Source organism: Anabrus simplex, chromosome 10 (assembly GCF_040414725.1).
Source record: "Anabrus simplex isolate iqAnaSimp1 chromosome 10, ASM4041472v1, whole genome shotgun sequence".
Taxonomy (NCBI): domain Eukaryota; kingdom Metazoa; phylum Arthropoda; class Insecta; order Orthoptera; family Tettigoniidae; genus Anabrus; species Anabrus simplex.
In genome coordinates this window covers 109,200,978-109,219,794 of record NC_090274.1, presented here as the reverse complement: position 1 = coordinate 109,219,794, position 18,817 = coordinate 109,200,978, and the positions used below count along the sequence as shown (strand labels likewise).

General features: G+C 39.2%; 1 protein-coding gene across 3 annotated transcripts in view; it reads right to left on the bottom strand.

Annotated features, from left to right (window-relative positions):
* LOC136882291 (calcium release-activated calcium channel protein 1) overlaps positions 1 to 18,817 on the bottom strand; it is an 89,988-nt gene that overhangs the window by 44,454 nt on the left and 26,717 nt on the right. The window contains exon 2 of one of the 3 annotated variants that reach the window (XM_067154861.2): positions 15,630 to 15,684. The exons of the other annotated variants lie outside the window; for them this stretch is intronic. The gene's annotated coding sequence lies outside the window, so the exon portion shown is untranslated. The remainder of the gene's footprint in view (positions 1 to 15,629; positions 15,685 to 18,817) is intronic. 3 annotated transcript variants of the gene reach the window in all.

The following is an 18,817-nucleotide window of genomic DNA, read 5'->3' as shown; positions in this document are numbered from 1 at the left end:
TGTTGACGAATGAAAGAAAGCTCCTTTTTTCTGTCTGTTTCTGTTAGCGGAATTTCAAAGGCTCTGTTGACGAAACTATAATAAGCTGATTTCTTTTGCGAGATGGGATGTAAAGAATCACTTTTGATTGTAGTCGGGGTAAAAGTGGGTTTCCTGTATATTTTAAATTGGAAATGGTTGTCTTTACGAATTGTTTGGATATCCAGAAAATTGAGTATGCCTTTCTCTTCTTCTTCAGCTGTAAATTTTATGTTTGGGTCTAAATTATTCAAAGTATTAAGGATACTGTGACTATCATTTATTTCCTTGTTAATTATGGCATAGGTATCATCAACATATCGAAGCCAGAGATCGAGTCCTTTAATGTGACCTACTATCTGAGTGTGTTCCAAAAAGTCGAGGTAAATGTTAGCTAAAATTCTTGCTGATATATTTTATTATTAAAAGAGAAGAAATTGTGGTTCAAAACGAATTCCAAGATAGTAATGAAGTTTTCTATTTCAGGTATACTGATACGTTTGTGAATTAATAAATTCGTCTTTATAATCTCAATGGTGTTCTTAATAGGAATGTTCGTGTACATGTCCTTGATGGCGAAGGAACTTGTTACATGAGATGAAGTTAACTTGAAATCTTTAATAGCAATGCAGAACTCTTTGGAGTTTTTTATCGAAGATTTGGTATAAAATACGTAGTTATGAGTTAAGAACCTATGAATAAATTGGGATATTTTGTATGTGGGGCTTCTCCGAAAATTAATTATAGGTCTCATAGGTGCATCCTTTTTATGTAATTTAGGCATAGCTCTTGCTTTAGGAAGTCCTGGATTCATATTAATGAGTTTTTGAATATCTTGGTCGTTAATAAGGAAGGAGCTTTGCTTCAGTATCCCTTTCAAATTCTTTTGAATTTTTAGGGTGGGGTCTTTCTCAATTACCTTAAATTTGTTGTTAGTGAAAAAAGTTTCTGTTTTATTGATGTATTCGGTTTCATTTAATATTACTACTGTTCCACCTTTATCAGCTTTCGTTATCACTACATCACTTTGTCTAATTTTACGCTGAAGATCCTTCTCGATTTTAGTGTTTGTGGAATTGGTTAGTAACCCTCTAATTAATAAAGTATCGATTAGGTGGTTATTTATACTTACTTCTTGATTAAACATCGATACGGTCATGAAATGGACAACTTGTAATACGAATGCTAACCAAGCAGGAAACATTACGAACATCTATCTTAATCTGAAGATGAAACTTGCAAAAGTAAGCACAGATATATATTTCCTAAAAGAATGTCTAAATAATAATCTAATTCCTAAATTCTTAAAAGGGGCACAAAGAAACAACATACGCTCAGTTTTCCAAATTTCCACACAAAGAACAGTTAACCGCATATGGCTTAAACGAGAAATTAAATTTATGTATAGGAAGAAATCCTTCCTCAACCGGGAGCTTTACCTAGCGCACCTTTCTGCTTCTAGTAACTTAGTTCCGCTAGAATGGGATTCTGTACAAAAATACGGCAGAGATAAAGTTAAAATTCTAATAAACAAGAAAAGTACAACTTTGAATAAGAAGTTAGAAAACCTAAAAAACAATCCCTCAACAAATTTATATAAGCATCAACCTAAATCTTCTTTTAATTGTGAAGAATTCCCACCCCCCGTCATGAACTTGTCGAACACGACGTTTACAGAACAAGAATTACAATTATTAAGCAAAGGGCCTAATCACAATTGGCATAGTTTCAATAACAGACAAGTATTAATACAAACTTTAGCAGAAACAGAGACAGCAATACAAACCCTTCCAGTCGACATTCAGAATGACGTACGGTATGAAGCAAAGAAAAAAAATTCCCTCCATAATTAGAGGGTTACTAACCAATTCCACAAACACTAAAATCGAGAAGGATCTTCAGCGTAAAATTAGACAAAGTGATGTAGTGATAACGAAAGCTGATAAAGGTGGAACAGTAGTAATATTAAATGAAACCGAATACATCAATAAAACAGAAACTTTTTTCACTAACAACAAATTTAAGGTAATTGAGAAAGACCCCACCCTAAAAATTCAAAAGAATTTGAAAGGGATACTGAAGCAAAGCTCCTTCCTTTTTAACGACCAAGATATTCAAAAACTCATTAATATGAATCCAGGACTTCCTAAAGCAAGAGCTATGCCTAAATTACATAAAAAGGATGCACATATGAGACCTATAATTAATTTTCGGAGAAGCCCCACATACAAAATATCCCAATTTATTCATAGGTTCTTAACTCATAACTACGTATTTTATACCAAATCTTCGATAAAAAACTCCAAAGAGTTCTGCATTGCTATTAAAGATTTCAAGTTAACTTCATCTCATGTAACAAGTTCCTTCGACATCAAGGACATGTTCACGAACATTCCTATTAAGAACACCATTGAGATTATAAAGACGAATTTATTAATTCACAAACGTATCAGTATACCTGAAATAGAAAACTTCATTACTATCTTGGAATTCGTTTTGAACCACAATTTCTTCTCTTTTAATAATAAAATATATCAGCAAGAATTTTAGCTAACATTTACCTCGACTTTTTGGAACACACTCAGATAGTAGGTCACATTAAAGGACTCGATCTCTGGCTTTGATATGTTGATGATACCTATGCCATAATTAACAAGGAAATAAATGATAGCACAGTATCCTTAATACTTTGAATAATTTAGACCCAACATAAAATTTACAGCTGAAGAAGAAGAGAAAGGCATACTCAATTTTCTGGATATCCAAACAATTCGTAAAGACAACCATTTCCAATTTAAAATATACAGGAAACCCACTTTTACCCCGACTACAATCAAAAGTGATTCTTTACATCCCATCTCGCAAAAGAAATCAGCTTATTATAGTTTCGTCAACAGAGCCTTTGAAATTCCGCTAACAGAAACAGACAGAAAAAAGGAGCTTTCTTTCATTCGTCAACAGGCTCTACATAATGGTTTCAGTTTGAAATTCATCAATAAAATCATCACTAAATGCAAATACCAACAACAAATTAAACTTAAACAGCATTCAGAAAAAGAAAAAGGATATGTAAAATTCACCTTTAATAACATGCAGATTTACGAAATCACCAACTTATTCAAGAAACACAATACCAAGGTAGCCTTCTCTACAAACAACAACACGAAACATAGATTCTTTGGTCATAATAAAGCTAATAAACTTAAAGATGACGAATTCCAGGAATCGGGTATTTATAAGCTGACTTGTGCTCAATGTAAAAAACTTACATGGGACAATCTGGAAGGAACTTCTCAATTAGATATCAAGAACACGTCAATGCTGAAAGATACAAAAGATTCTCTGCCATGGGATCCCATATGAAAGAGTCCAACCACAAATTCACCAATATAAAACAGGACCTTCAAATTATCTGTATGATTAATAAAGGTAATCTTATGAACAACCTGGAAAACATCCACATCGTTCTTGATAAATTGGAAAACAGTGAAGAGAATCTCAACGAAAACAACGAGCATAAAAACATCTTATATGAGAATATTAGCAAATACTTAGAATGGGTAGACATGAAACAGACTAGACGAACAAGAGATATAATCAAACACGACATCGCAGAAGCACAGCCCAATCTGCCTCCTCCCTCACATGTTATTTTAGATGGCGATAAAACTCTACGTCCCTTCTCTCCAGAGCTTTCCATGAATTGTCAAACTGTATCACATCGTTACTTCACCAGGTCGCGCTCAAAGACAGACCCTCTAGAGAGCGCAGAATAAACATCTTTTCCAAACAAGAACGAGAGGCAAGATGACCTATTCTGACGACCTCCATTTTTATCAAAAGAGTCTCCAAAGAACGTTTATTTGTGCTTATTGTCAATGTTTTTCTTTTCAGTTCTTTATTTATACAGCTGAAGAGGACCACTAAGTGGTCAAAACATGTCCTGTAAGTTTTAATTTTATTCAATTTTGCCTGAGGCATTAATAAAGTATCGATTAGGTGGTTATTTATACTTACTTCTTGATTAAACATCGATACGGTCATGAAATGGACAACTTGTAATACGAATGCTAACCAAGCAGGAAACATTACGAACATCTATCTTAATCTGAAGATGAAACTTGCAAAAGTAAGCACAGATATATATTTCCTAAAAGAATGTCTAGATAATAATCTAATTCCTAAATTCTTAAAAGGGGCACAAAGAAACAACATACGCTCAGTTTTCCAAATTTCCACACAAAGAACAGTTAACCGCATATGGCTTAAACGAGAAATTAAATTTATGTATAGGAAGAAATCCTTCCTCAACCGGGAGCTTTACCTAGCGCACCTTTCTGCTTCTAGTAACTTAGTTCCGCTAGAATGGGATTCTGTACAAAAATACGGCAGAGATAAAGTTGAAATTCTAATAAACAAGAAACATACAACTTTGAATAAGAAGTTAGAAAACCTAAAAAACAATCCCCCAACAAATCTAAATAAGCATCAACCTAAATCTTCTTTTAATTGTGAGAATTCCCACCCCCCGTCATGAACTTGTCGAACACGACGTTTACAGAACAAGAATTACAATTATTAAGCAAAGGGCCTAATCACAATTGGCATAGTTTCAATAACAGACAAGTATTAATACAAACTTTAGCAGAAACAGAGACAGCCATACAAACCCTTCCAGTCGACATTCAGAATGACGTACGGTACGAAGCAAAGAAAAAAATTCCCTCCATAATTAGAGGGTTACTAACCAATTCCACAAACACTAAAATCGAGAAGGATCTTCAGCGTAAAATTAGACAAAGTGATGTAGTGATAACGAAAGCTGATAAAGGTGGAACAGTAGTAATATTAAATGAAACCGAATACATCAATAAAACAGAAACTTTTTTCACTAACAACAAATTTAAGGTAATTGAGAAAGACCCCACCCTAAAAATTCAAAAGAATTTGAAAGGGATACTGAAGCAAAGCTCCTTCCTTATTAACGACCAAGATATTCAAAAACTCATTAATATGAATCCAGGACTTCCTAAAGCAAGAGCTATTCCTAAATTACATAAAAAGGATGCACCTATGAGACCTATAATTAATTTTCGGAGAAGCCCCACATACAAAATATCCCAATTTATTCATAGGTTCTTAACTCATAACTACGTATTGTAACAGGAACGCCCGTACTTCAGTTTATCGGAGAGCATGAGGAATGACAAGGCGTGTACGGCCCATGCTAAGAGAGTAAGAGAGAAGGGTAGTGAAAGAAAAATTCATGATTAAGTGGATCCTTCAGTTTATTCAATAAATAGGCAAATAATTATGTCACCTTTTATAGCTGAATTGTAGATTTGTCCCTGAGGGCGTGAAGAGGACGTTGTCCCGCGGCGGCTGCGTCGTCTTGCGGTCGGCGCCGGCGTTGTCTTCCGTCGTTGGTGTTTGTATTAGTGTTGATGACTCGAACCAGAGGCAGGAACGGGGAAATGTGGAGCTTCCACATTTGACGTCATGGGGTACTGGTGTGACACTTCCCTATGGCGAAGCACGCCGAAATAGTTCCCACAGCAGCAAGGATAAAGTTAGAGTCACAGTTCGTATTTGGAATAATACGCAAATGAAACAATCTAGAACCTTCCGAGGTACGGTGATCAAGCACTTCATAAAGAAAATTAAATTTATCGAGTACAGTCTCTGCACTGTACTCCACCAGCATAATACATTTGTTGAAATAAATGACAGTCCAAATTCCCGTGCGTCGTGATTTTCAGATTAACACTGGCACTTAAGATCATAATGCAACACAGTTCAACGGATAGACATAGTCTTTAAATGAAATTGGGGCTGGCTAGAAATACTACCGCTGCTTTCACACAGTCTTTGAACGAAATTAATGCTGGCACAGTTAATGCAAGAACACAGTCTTTAAATGAAATAAAGCTGACACAATTAATGCGAGAACACAGTTTTTAAACGAATTCAAAGCTGGCACCGTTTATGTGAGAACACAGTCTTTAAATGAATTCAAGCTGGCGAGAACACAGTCTTTAAACGAATTCAAAGCTGGCACAATTAATGCAAGAACACAGTCTTTAAACGAATTCAAAGCTGGCACAGTTTATGTGAGAACACAGTCTTTAAATGAATTCAAGCTGGCGAGAACACAGTCTTTAAACGAATTCAAAGCTGGCACAATTAATGCAAGAACACAGTCTTTAAACGAATTCAAAGCTGGCACAATTAATGCAAGAACACAGTCTTTAAACGAATTCAAAGCTGGCACAGTTTATGTGAGAACACAGTCTTTAAATGAATTCAAGCTGGCGAGAACACAGTCTTTAAACGAATTCAAAGCTGACACAATTAATGCAAGAACACAGTCTTTAAACGAATTCAAATATACAGCCGGATCGAGAGACGAATTATGTCGCGACGGCTTACTTGCACGTGCTCGCTGACTCCCGGCTTACTGCCGACTCACTCCACTCTCTGCCTTCAGCACACTGCCGTCGCATACCGCGCACTCCCTCTGCTTTACTGCAGGCTCTCTGCTTACATTCTGCCTTACCCCAGGCTGGCGACTCGCTTATATTTCGTTCATGCAGCAATGGAACACGAAGGAACCTTCTGCGTGACGTCGCTTGTCCTTGGCCGGTGTTCTGGAACGTCGCGAACTTGCTCGCAGTTTCCACTATGCCTGTGCGCTCGGCGCAAGCTTACGGTCGGGTATTAGCGAGCTCCACTTAATAAAAGAATGAAACGTGAATGCTCGTAGGGCGTTACCGTTTCATCTCCCCCCCTGCTCGGGAAAAAGAAAATTGCTGGGCGATTTTCTTTTTTCGCTCATCTCCTAGTAAAGTATTTCAAAAACTCCAACAGTCTTCTCACTATAGCCAGAGGATTAATGTAAAGTGTGACGCATTTTGATATGATTCCATCATTCTCCATCTGTTTAATGATGACCCGTGCTTCTTCCAAGTACTTCATGGGTATCGGATAAGGCCGTTTCTTATAAGGTGATGTGTCAGTAACATCTAAGTGGTGCTTGAAACCCTTAATGACTCCAGGTTTCTCAGAAAATACATCTGGAAACTTCTTAAAAAGCTCTTGGATTGCCTTTATTACTTTATCATCATCGTAATCTGGGCTTTCAGCTACATTGGCGAAAAGCGTGAAGTTGTAGTGGTCCTCGTTAAACTCATCATTGATAATGGACGCCATCTGGTCCTCTACGGGTCCCACTTCCTCGGGTCGCCCCTCTTCGTGGACGCTTTCTTCGACAGGCGGAGCCTCGCTCATCTTGCCTTCTACTATGCCCACCGGGGTCTCACATTCCGGATTCTTCACGTCATTATAAGTAACCAACTGTAGCCCTACAGATTCGACGTGGAAAAATTTAATCACATTAGCGGGATAATCAATGATTCCCCCATGTTGAATGAGAAAGTCTGATCCAAGAATTAAGTCAAATTTCATTTGCGTCAAAATCAAAAATAGATGTTGGAACTTAACACCACCAATTTCTAACTCAAGAAACGCCTGGAATTTGCATTTAATAGTTTTGTCAGGAACTATGCCTTTAACCTTAACTTGAGCAACCGGCAAGATGGAGATGTAGGTCGTCTCCTGCGCCACATCTATTAATTTCTGCGAAATTAGTGAGGCTTGCGATCCCGAGTCTACTAGAGAGTGGACAATCATATTGCCTAACTTAATGATAATGATCGGTAAGCCGCGTTGTATCTGAGGCTGTCGTGGTGTTGAATCCTCATATAGTAAATCTGCATCCTCTAAATACCAATGGTTAATGAGTGCACTACATACTACCTCTCCTCCCTCCGGGTTTTCAGGCAATCTCTTTATTGCTTCGACAAAGTTTTTTTTTTGGTACCCGTAGCTCTTGGATCCATTTCCGTTCTCTCATTTCTTCTCTGCATCTCTGCCTGGTATTCCAAAGAAGCTGCTCCAGGTAAGCCCTCTTCCCTGTTCTTATTCCTTACATATTCCGTAGTCTCTCTCCAACGTTTCTCTAATTCTTCCCGCTGGGAGTTCCTATTATCATTGGGTTGGTTAGCTGCCTGCCTCCATGAAGGTCCAGGTTGAAACTTAGCCCTCCCTTCGTAGGGACGATTCCTAGATCTTCTGTACCGAAACGGAATATCTCGGCGAGTTTCTCTTTCTTCTCGCGGTTCTGAATTTACTTGAACCGGAGTCTTCATTTCCGTAAAGTTGGTTGTAGTTTCTTTGGTTCGACCTGCTTTTGCTGCGCTCTGAGTGTGCGCAGTATCGAGTTTCCTCAGGACATCATCGAGCTGCTCCAAGTCCTGGACATTTGCTGCCACCAATATTTCCTGAACATTTGGTGGAAATTGCAGCGTTATGACCTGAATAAGTTCTTGCTCCGGTAAAGGAGGGTCGAAAAACTGCATCTTTTTAAGCTGAGATATGAGATAATCTGAGTATCGCGAGGAATTGACGGACGTGTTATACTTTCTAGAGTATAATTGAAGTTTTATCAGGTGCTGAGCCTCAGCACTCCAAAATCGTCTAAGTAAGGCTTCCTTAAACTCTTCGTAAGTGTTAATACTGAATTTAAAAGCGGTAAACCACATTAACGCCTTGCCTTCTAACAATCGAGATGCTATTCGTAAACGACGGTCGGTCTTAACGTGATTTTCTTGGAAGAACTCTTCGAGGTTGAGGAGAAACTCCTTAGCAGTATACTCCTCCTTCCCCGAAAATTTGGCTGGTTTTTCCTCAGTTATTTTAAAAACTGTGGAAACATTCATGGATTCTCCACTAGTGTTGTGAAGGCTAGATGATGAAACATCCTGTTCGATTTGCGATACTTTGCTGTTGAGAGCTTCTATACCTCCTTGGAGTTCAAGTTTTAGGGTTTTAATTTTCCCCTGTACAGAATTCTCAATTTCCTTGACCTCCTTTTCTATGTCGGTCTTGACTTCTGCTACGTCGCGACAGATACGAGTAATCTGCGTGTGAGCATTATCTAACTGAGTCTTAACACGTTTATCGGCCTCCTCTTGCTGACTTTTCAGAAGAGTAATTTCGTTTCCCAACTTCATGAAATTATTTTTAACAGATTCATGAAGTTTGTCTTGAATAGACGCGATTTTAGTTTGCGCAAGAGATAATTGAGCATGGGACTCTTGAAATTCTTCCTTTAAGCTTTCTACTTCTTTAAGGACTTCCTGAGAAGAAGACGGGAAAGCAAGTTTTAAGTCCTCCGCCACTTGTGATTTTATGTCTTGCTTAATGGTTTCTAAGTCACGTGTTAATCTTTCATTTATTTCCGTAAACTGAGAATCCATTCTTTTGTTAGATTCTTTAAATCTTTTTTCAATTTCGGCACCTGCACTATTAAGCCTACGTTCCAAATTATTATTAACTTCCGCAAATTTTTGATCAACAGATTCTGTCAATTTTACAATGTTGGCATCATTAGCTTCCCTTAGTTGAGTGATACTACGATTAGTTACTTCATTAGCCTCCCTAAGTTGACCTATACTAGCCTTAGTGGCTTCCATACGACTTTCCAAGGCCGCGTTAGATTCTTTAAGTTGAGCTCCTAAAGTATTATTAGATTCAGCAATCCTACGCCCGAGATTAGTGTTACTTTCCGTAATCCTGTCATTTAGACTGATTTTTAAAGCCTCAATGGCAGCTAGTATGTTTTCCATATTAATGTAGTTATTTTCACAAAATGCAGAAAATACAATCATTCACTTCATACGTAAAATCACCATTATTGTCCAATGGTAAAGTTCAAAATTTCACCAGCACAAAATATCAAACACTTGTGCATAAAATTAAATATCACCATTATTGTCCAATGGTAAAGTTCAATGTTTCACTGACATAAATATCAAAAATTTATATGAGACTGTGCTTAAACATTATGCCTGAAATGTTTTACATAGCAAGAGAAAAAAAAAATAATCACTTGTGCCATAAATTTGATCAGAGTTCTGTGCCAAAAGTTGAAAATTTCGTCAAAGTCATTGAATTGAACTTCGTAAAATTTTAACACATTCACTGAACTGGAATTAACGTACGTACTATGCACTTTTATTTGAATTGGTAAGTTAAGATATCACTGATTTCAAAGTTAATTTTTATCACTTTACTCTCTTTAATTTGGCCCCAACGTCACGGGTGCCACTATTCACTACCTTCTCTCTGTAACAGGAACGCCCGTACTTCAGTTTATCGGAGAGCATGAGGAACGACAAGGCGTGTACGGCCCATGCTAAGAGAGTAAGAGAGAAGGGTAGTGAAAGAAAAATTCATGATTAAGTGGATCCTTCAGTTTATTCAATAAATAGGCAAATAATTATGTCACCTTTTATAGCTGAATTGTAGATTTGTCCCTGAGGGCGTGAAGAGGACGTTGTCCCGCGGCGGCTGCGTCGTCTTGCGGTCGGCGCCGGCGTTGTCTTCCGTCGTTGGTGTTTGTATTAGTGTTGATGACTCGAACCAGAGGCAGGAACGGGGAAATGTGGAGCTTCCACATTTGACGTCATGGGGTACTGGTGTGACACTTCCCTATGGCGAAGCACGCCGAAATAGTTCCCACAGCAGCAAGGATAAAGTTAGAGTCACAGTTCGTATTTGGAATAATACGCAAATGAAACAATCTAGAACCTTCCGAGGTACGGTGATCAAGCACTTCATAAAGAAAATTAAATTTATCGAGTACAGTCTCTGCACTGTACTCCACCAGCATAATACATTTGTTGAAATAAATGACAGTCCAAATTCCCGTGCGTCGTGATTTTCAGATTAACACTGGCACTTAAGATCATAATGCAACACAGTTCAACGGATAGACATAGTCTTTAAATGAAATTGGGGCTGGCTAGAAATACTACCGCTGCTTTCACACAGTCTTTGAACGAAATTAATGCTGGCACAGTTAATGCAAGAACACAGTCTTTAAATGAAATAAAGCTGACACAATTAATGCGAGAACACAGTTTTTAAACGAATTCAAAGCTGGCACCGTTTATGTGAGAACACAGTCTTTAAATGAATTCAAGCTGGCGAGAACACAGTCTTTAAACGAATTCAAAGCTGGCACAATTAATGCAAGAACACAGTCTTTAAACGAATTCAAAGCTGGCACAGTTTATGTGAGAACACAGTCTTTAAATGAATTCAAGCTGGCGAGAACACAGTCTTTAAACGAATTCAAAGCTGGCACAATTAATGCAAGAACACAGTCTTTAAACGAATTCAAAGCTGGCACAATTAATGCAAGAACACAGTCTTTAAACGAATTCAAAACTGGCACAGTTTATGTGAGAACACAGTCTTTAAATGAATTCAAGCTGGCGAGAACACAGTCTTTAAACGAATTCAAAGCTGACACAATTAATGCAAGAACACAGTCTTTAAACGAATTCAAATATACAGCCGGATCGAGAGACGAATTATGTCGCGACGGCTTACTTGCACGCGCTCGCTGACTCACGGCTTACTGCCGACTCACTCCACTCTCTGCCTTCAGCACACTGCCGTCGCATACCGCGCACTCCCTCTGCTTTACTGCAGGCTCTCTGCTTACATTCTGCCTTACCCCAGGCTGGCGACTCGCTTATATTTCGTTCATGCAGCAATGGAACACGAAGGAACCTTCTGCGTGACGTCGCTTGTCCTTGGCCGGTGTTCTGGAACGTCGCGAACTTGCTCGCAGTTTCCACTATGCCTGTGCGCTCGGCGCAAGCTTACGGTCGGGTATTAGCGAGCTCCACTTAATAAAAGAATGAAACGTGAATGCTCGTAGGGCGTTACCGTTTCATCATTTTATACCAAATCTTCGATAAAAAACTCCAAAGAGTTCTGCATTGCTATTAAAGATTTCAAGTTAACTTCATCTCATGTAACAAGTTCCTTCGACATCAAGGACATGTACACGAACATTCCTATTAAGAACACCATTGAGATTATAAAGACGAATTTATTAATTCACAAACGTATCAGTATACCTGAAATAGAAAACTTCATTACTATCTTGGAATTCGTTTTGAACCACAATTTCTTCTCTTTTAATAATAAAATATATCAGCAAGATGGACTTCCAATGGGAGCGCCGGCTTCTGGAATTTTAGCTAACATTTACCTCGACTTTTTGGAACACACTCAGATAGTAGGTCACATTTTTTTTTTTTTTTTTTTTTGCTAGGGGCTTTACGTCGCACCGACACAGATAGGTCTTATGGCGACGATGGGATGGGAAAGGGCTAGGAGTTGGAAGGAAGCGGCCGTGGCCTTAATTAAGGTACAGCCCCAGCATTTGCCTGGTGTGAAAATGGGAAACCACGGAAAACCATCTTCAGGGCTGCCGATAGTGGGATTCGAACCTACTATCTCCCGGATGCAAGCTCACAGCCGCGCGCCTCTACGCGCACGGCCAACTCGCCCGGTAGTAGGTCAGATTAAAGGACTCGATCTCTGGCTTCGATATGTTGATGATACCTATGCCATAATTAACAAGGAAATAAATGATAGTCACAGTATCCTTAATACTTTGAATAATTTAGACCCAAACATAAAATTTACAGCTGAAGAAGAAGAGAAAGGCATACTCAATTTTCTGGATATCCAAACAATTCGTAAAGACAACCATTTCCAATTTAAAATATACAGGAAACCCACTTTTACCCCGACTACAATCAAAAGTGATACTTTACATCAGCTTATTATAGTTTCGTCAACAGAGCCTTTGAAATTCCGCTAACAGAAACAGACAGAAAAAAGGAGCTTTCTTTCATTCGTCAACAGGCTCTACATAATGGTTTCAGTTTGAAATTCATCAATAAAATCATCACTAAATGCAAATACCAACAACAAATTAAACTTAAACAGCATTCAGAAAAGAAAAAGGATATGTAAAATTCACCTTTAATAACCCGCAGATTTACGAAATCACCAACTTATTCAAGAAACACAATACCAAGGTAGCCTTCTCTACAAACAACAACACGAAACATAGATTCTTTAGTCATAATAAAGCTAATAAACTTAAAGATGACGAATTCCAGGAATCGGGTATTTATAAGCTGACTTGTGCTCAATGTAAAAAAACTTACGTGGGACAATCTGGAAGGAACTTCTCAATTAGATATCAAGAACACGTCAATGCTGAAAGATACAAAAGATTCTCTGCCATGGGATCCCATATGAAAGAGTCCAACCACAAATTCACCAATATAAAACAGGACCTTCAAATTATCTGTATGATTAATAAAGGTAATCTTATGAACAACCTGGAAAACATCCACATCGTTCTTGATAAATTGGAAAACGGTGAAGAGAATCTCAACGAAAACAACGAGCATAAAAACATCTTATATGAGAATATTAGCAAATACTTAGAATGGGTAGACATGAAACAGACTAGACGAACAAGAGATATAATCAAACACGACATCGCAGAAGCACAGCCCAATCTCCCTCCTCCCTCACATGTTATTTTAGATGGCAATAAAACTCTACTTCCCTTCTCTCCAGAGCTTTCCATGAATTGTCAAACTGTATCACATCGTTACTTCACCAGGTCGCGCTCAAAGACAGACCCTCTAGAGAGCGCAGAATAAACATCTTTTCCAAACAAGAACGAGAGGCAAGATAACCTATTCTGATTTCCTCCATTTTTATCAAAAGAGTCTCCAAAGAACGTTTATTTGTGCTTATTGTCAATGTTTTTCTTTTCAGTTCTTTATTTATACAGCTGAAGAGGACCACTAAGTGGTCGAAACATGTCCTGTAAGTTTTAATTTTATTCAATTTTGCCTGAGGCATTAATAAAGTATCGATTAGGTGGTTATTTATACTTACTTCTTGATACATGCATGACTCGCCATACACTTTCGTCAATTGGCGATGGATTTCAATTGGTTCAGTACCTTTTGCGTTAAAAAAAATGAATAACTGCGCGCACTTCGCACTTGGCGGTAACATCCAACGGGAGCTCCATTCTCAATGGCTGCCAAGCCAAGACAGAGTGCCTCAGCACGGCGTGCGCACGTTTATATGCAAGTGCAGGAAACACTCCTCACAATATTGTGACCAACAGCCACATGAACAGAGTTCTGTATTTATAAAAAAATAGGAGACCTTATGTTTGGGATTACCCTCGTAAATGAATTTAAACTTTCATCATTTTGTAACAGATGTAAATTCTGCAACAAATATTTTTGTACAAACTCATAAATAATGGGAGTGACGACAGTGAGCTAGAGAACTTAAATGTGAACAGTATGAATTTAGAGACAAGACAAACGTTTTATTGTGAACACTCAAACAGTGAGCCACAAAAATTCTCCAGTAGTTAGAATGTGTAATCTTGCTGCATGTAATCAAAGAATTGATTTTACAATGACTCTTCGAGACTTCATGCATCACGTGGGAGCTGTAGTTTCACACGAGTAACATCAAATATTTTATTATTTACTCGTATATAGCCTGAATATCCCTCAACTTAAACACTAACTTCTGAGCTGTTTGTTTCAGCCATTTTCCTATGATGTCATCATAAACAGACATACGGACAAAAAAATAGAAATGAACATGTTTGTGTCTTTTTTATACCTAATCTCAGAAAACAAAAACAGAAGTCTGAGGCAAAAATGTGAAGTCTACAGACAAAATTACAAAGTTTGCCAGACTGAGGACTATGACTGCAAGATACGAGGCTACAGATACAGGATCTCCGTTATAAACCCAGACTGCTCAGCGACGTTTCTATCCTCCGAGACCTAAGCAGCTGTACGGGTGGTTGCAAGGAGCGTGCACATGTTCGACCTAGCAAGCACGAGTCGCCAGTCTGAATCTCAGCTGTTTTAACATGGTGAGACAGTTGTCACTGTAATATCGTGTTTTCGTATGTAAAGGTTATTTTAAGTACAAATCGGCTCGACGGGTACGCGTTGCATTTGTTCAGCAATTTCCTGGTGAAGTGCCACCTTCAAAACCACAGATTCATGTAATTGTAAATAAACTTGAAACTACTGGTTCAGTGCTCAATAAAAAACATGCGCGCACATGAACAGAGGAATAGCTAGATGACATTGGTGCAAATCTTAAATGGTCACGGAATAAATCACTCACGAAATTAGCACAACAAGTAGGGGTTTTAGTTTCTTCTGCACACAGAGCTACATCAAACCGTAGAGGTTTACACAGGCCCATTGTTTAAAACCTGCTGATCAGCCACAAGAGTGAGATATTGTGAGTGGTATCTTGCATCATTGAATGATTGTTTATTCGACCCACAGCTTGTGTTCTTTCCAGATGAGGCCTGGTTTCATCTTAATGGTCGTGTGAAAAGTCATAACTCTCGCTATTGGAGTGCAGAAAATCCTAATGATATTTATGAAGTATCTCATTATGAAGGATGACACTTCCAGCATCTTTTATAAGGTAAGAGATTTCATATACAGGCTTAAAGCAGGGTGGCCGCACGCGATGTAAGTTGGGATGAGGCAGCTGCTGTACGCCAGAGTACAAACACCGTGCGCTCAGTCTGGGTTTCTAAGAGAGAACTTGTATAGTAGAGCAATAAGACAGCAAAAAACAAATGGAAGAGAGTAGAAAGCACATACCAAGGTTCCCAATATGGCCCCCAGATTGGCGGAGAGTGCAAGAGCTTCCCAAAGTCTGACCAAGGAAACAAAGACAGAAGAAATTAGTTTGTAATAAACAGAATAATAAGACTAAGCATAGTAAGAGTTCTTATCTTAATTTTATTTTATTTTTACAACCTAGGATTATAAAAAAACTGATTACATGGAGAGGGGCACAAAATGTAAAAACCTGACAGAGTACATAAGTACCGTTTACAGAATTCTAGTGCAGTGCTGAAGACATTGACATAGTGTGGCTATCTTGTATAATAATAATAATAATAATAATAATAATAATAATAATAATAATAATAATAATAATAATAATAATAATAATAATACCCGTGTGGGGATTCACCGGTTACCTCCATCGGGCGCGTCCCATTGGAATTGGGGAAGCTCGCTGGCTCTGCCGCCAGCAGAGTCAGAGGGTAGTAGGGAAATAAAATACCACCGTGAAAAAAAAACTGGTCCCTTGTCAGGGTTATGGCGAAGACTGGTAAATGACCAGAAGCCAGAAAACATCTTGAGGCAACCTCTAGGGCTAACTACCCTAGTTGTAAAAGGATGGGTACCCGTCCAAAGCAAAGTCAAGTCAAAAAGCATGATGGCACAACATTTCAAGAAACATACCCCAGGGGGGAAATCTTCGGATAAATCCCTCATCGTGAACACCACGGCACACGAGTCTCGTTCGGATTCTGGGGGAGACTCGACATCATGCAAGAGACGAGTCGGAGCATCTCGGTGTACCCCGAAGAGTCACAAACTCAGGCCAAAATCTAAAACCTTTCTAGCAACTTTCAACATAAATTCACTTACACAAACTGGCAAGCTGAAAACCCTCACCACCGGGCGAGTTGGCCGTGCGCGTAGAGGCGCGCGGCTGTGAGCTTGCATCCGGGAGATAGTAGGTTCGAATCCCACTATCGGCAGCCCTGAAATTGGTTTTCCGTGGTTTCCCATTTTCACACCAGGCAAATGCTGGGGCTGTACCTTAATTAAGGCACGGCCGCTTCCTTCCAACTCCTAGGCCTTTCCTATCCCATCGTCGCCTCGCCATAAGACCTATCTGTGTCGGCGCGACGTAAAGCCCCTAGCAAAAAAAAAAAGCACTTCACGAAAATCAGATATCCATAATGGCCCTACAGGAAACAAGGTACCCAGATGAAGAGATTTTTGAATCCGAAGGCTACCGATTTTTCAAGAGCAAAGCGCAAAGAGGAATCCTCAATGGAGCTGCGATGCTTGGAACCGCGTTTGCTGTTAGAACCAAGATCCTTAATTCGGTTGCAAATTTCGAACCTGTGAATGACAGATTGTCTATACTCACAATTAAATGCGCGAACAAAACCTACACCCTAGTTAACGCATATGCTCCTACAAACGATAAGAACAAGTCTGATCCAGACGAAGTTGATAATTTCTGGGACCTACTGGATGAAAAATTAAACAAAATCCCCAAACATGTCAAGCTTCTTTTGGGTGACTTCAATGCCCAACTAGGTCGTGAACGGAAGTATAAGAAAGTTATAGGAAATTACCCTGCCCACAAAAGAACCAATCCCAACGGCAAAAGACTGGTGTCCATTTGCGAAAATCACAACCTGCAGGTCATGTCGACCCACTTTCGCCGTCTACCCAGAAAGCAAATGACTTGGCGGTCCCCCTGTCCAAGCTCTCGGAGAGTTCCAAATTGATCATGTTGCAATCTCCAGGAGAAACAGCCCTGAGATTATGAATGTCAAGGTAAAGAAAGGCATCAATGTGGCCTCAGATCATTACATGTCTCTTATCAAATTCAAACCAATTCCCGCAAACACAAGGAAGACAACCAAACAGATCACACGCTTCGACAATGATAAACTTCGGCAAAGGGTCGAGGAGTTCCAGGAGAAGGCTAGACCAAATGACTGTGACTTTAACAACGCCAAAAGTCTCCTTGTTGAGGCCGCCAAAGACGTTGCAGAAATCAAGAGAAGCAAAAAGCATGCCTGGTGGAATAGTACCTGCGAATCGGTCCTCCAAGAAAGACTCAATGCGTGGAAACAGTACTACTCTACGAAATCAGAAAATGATTGGGAAACCTACAAAACCCAACGTGCCCAAGCAGCTAGGGTGTTCAGAACTGAGAAACGTAAATACAAAAAATCTCTCATTGAAAAGATAGAACAAAACTTTAGGAAGAATGAAAGCAGAGAGTACTACACAGCCTTCAAACGCAAACTCACTGGCTATAAACCACCACCTCTATGCTTTGAGCGAAAGGACGGCACACTGGCGACGTCAAATGAAGAAAATTGCAGCATTCTGGCAGATTACTTCAAGAATTTACTTAATTGCTCTAAACCGCAAAGCCCCATCGAGACCAAGGAACCCTTACTCAGGTACCCAGATTCCAGACCACCCGACAGAGATGAAATCAAGCGCCACATTGCCCGTCTCAAAAATAACAAAGCGCTGGGGGAAGACTCAGTAGTAGCAGAACTATGGAAATATGCCCCAGAGGAATCACTTGATATCTTGCAAAAGCAAATAGAAGAAATTTGGAACAAGGAGACCCTACCCGAAGATTGGAAAATAGCTTTGATTCATCCATTACACAAAAAAGGCAGCATGAAGAACATCAACAACTACAGAGGAATATCTTTGCTACCCGTGACTTACAAAATTCTACCAGCGGGATACAGGAGAGCGTATCTACACGACGCCACAGAAGATGACTACCGCAGCAGTAGTCGAAACGTCTGGGAGAAGCGAGAGGAGTGGACCACGGCATAACAGCCCGGAAGAATTTTATTGTAATGGAACAATAGTCTATGTTACATCGTTTCCCGCGCGAGCGCTCGACAATGTCACGAATTGAATGCAATGTAATGAACACATTCTAGTACGGAGATTGTTTTGGTGTGTTCAGTCTTATATTACTGAGTTTATTTAGTTTATCATCGACACCATAGTCATGCAACCAGACGATATTAGTGATAGTAATGTACTGTTATCCCCAAGCAGTGTACGCAAGTTGACGAAAAACAGATGCAGGAAAAAGAAAAGTGACCCCAGTGAGTGGAAAGATGTGAAACGTAAACAATTAAGGGACAGTGGGAAAGCTTACATCAGTAAAAGAGGTAAGCATGTAGAAGAACGTAAGAAACCAACAGATAATT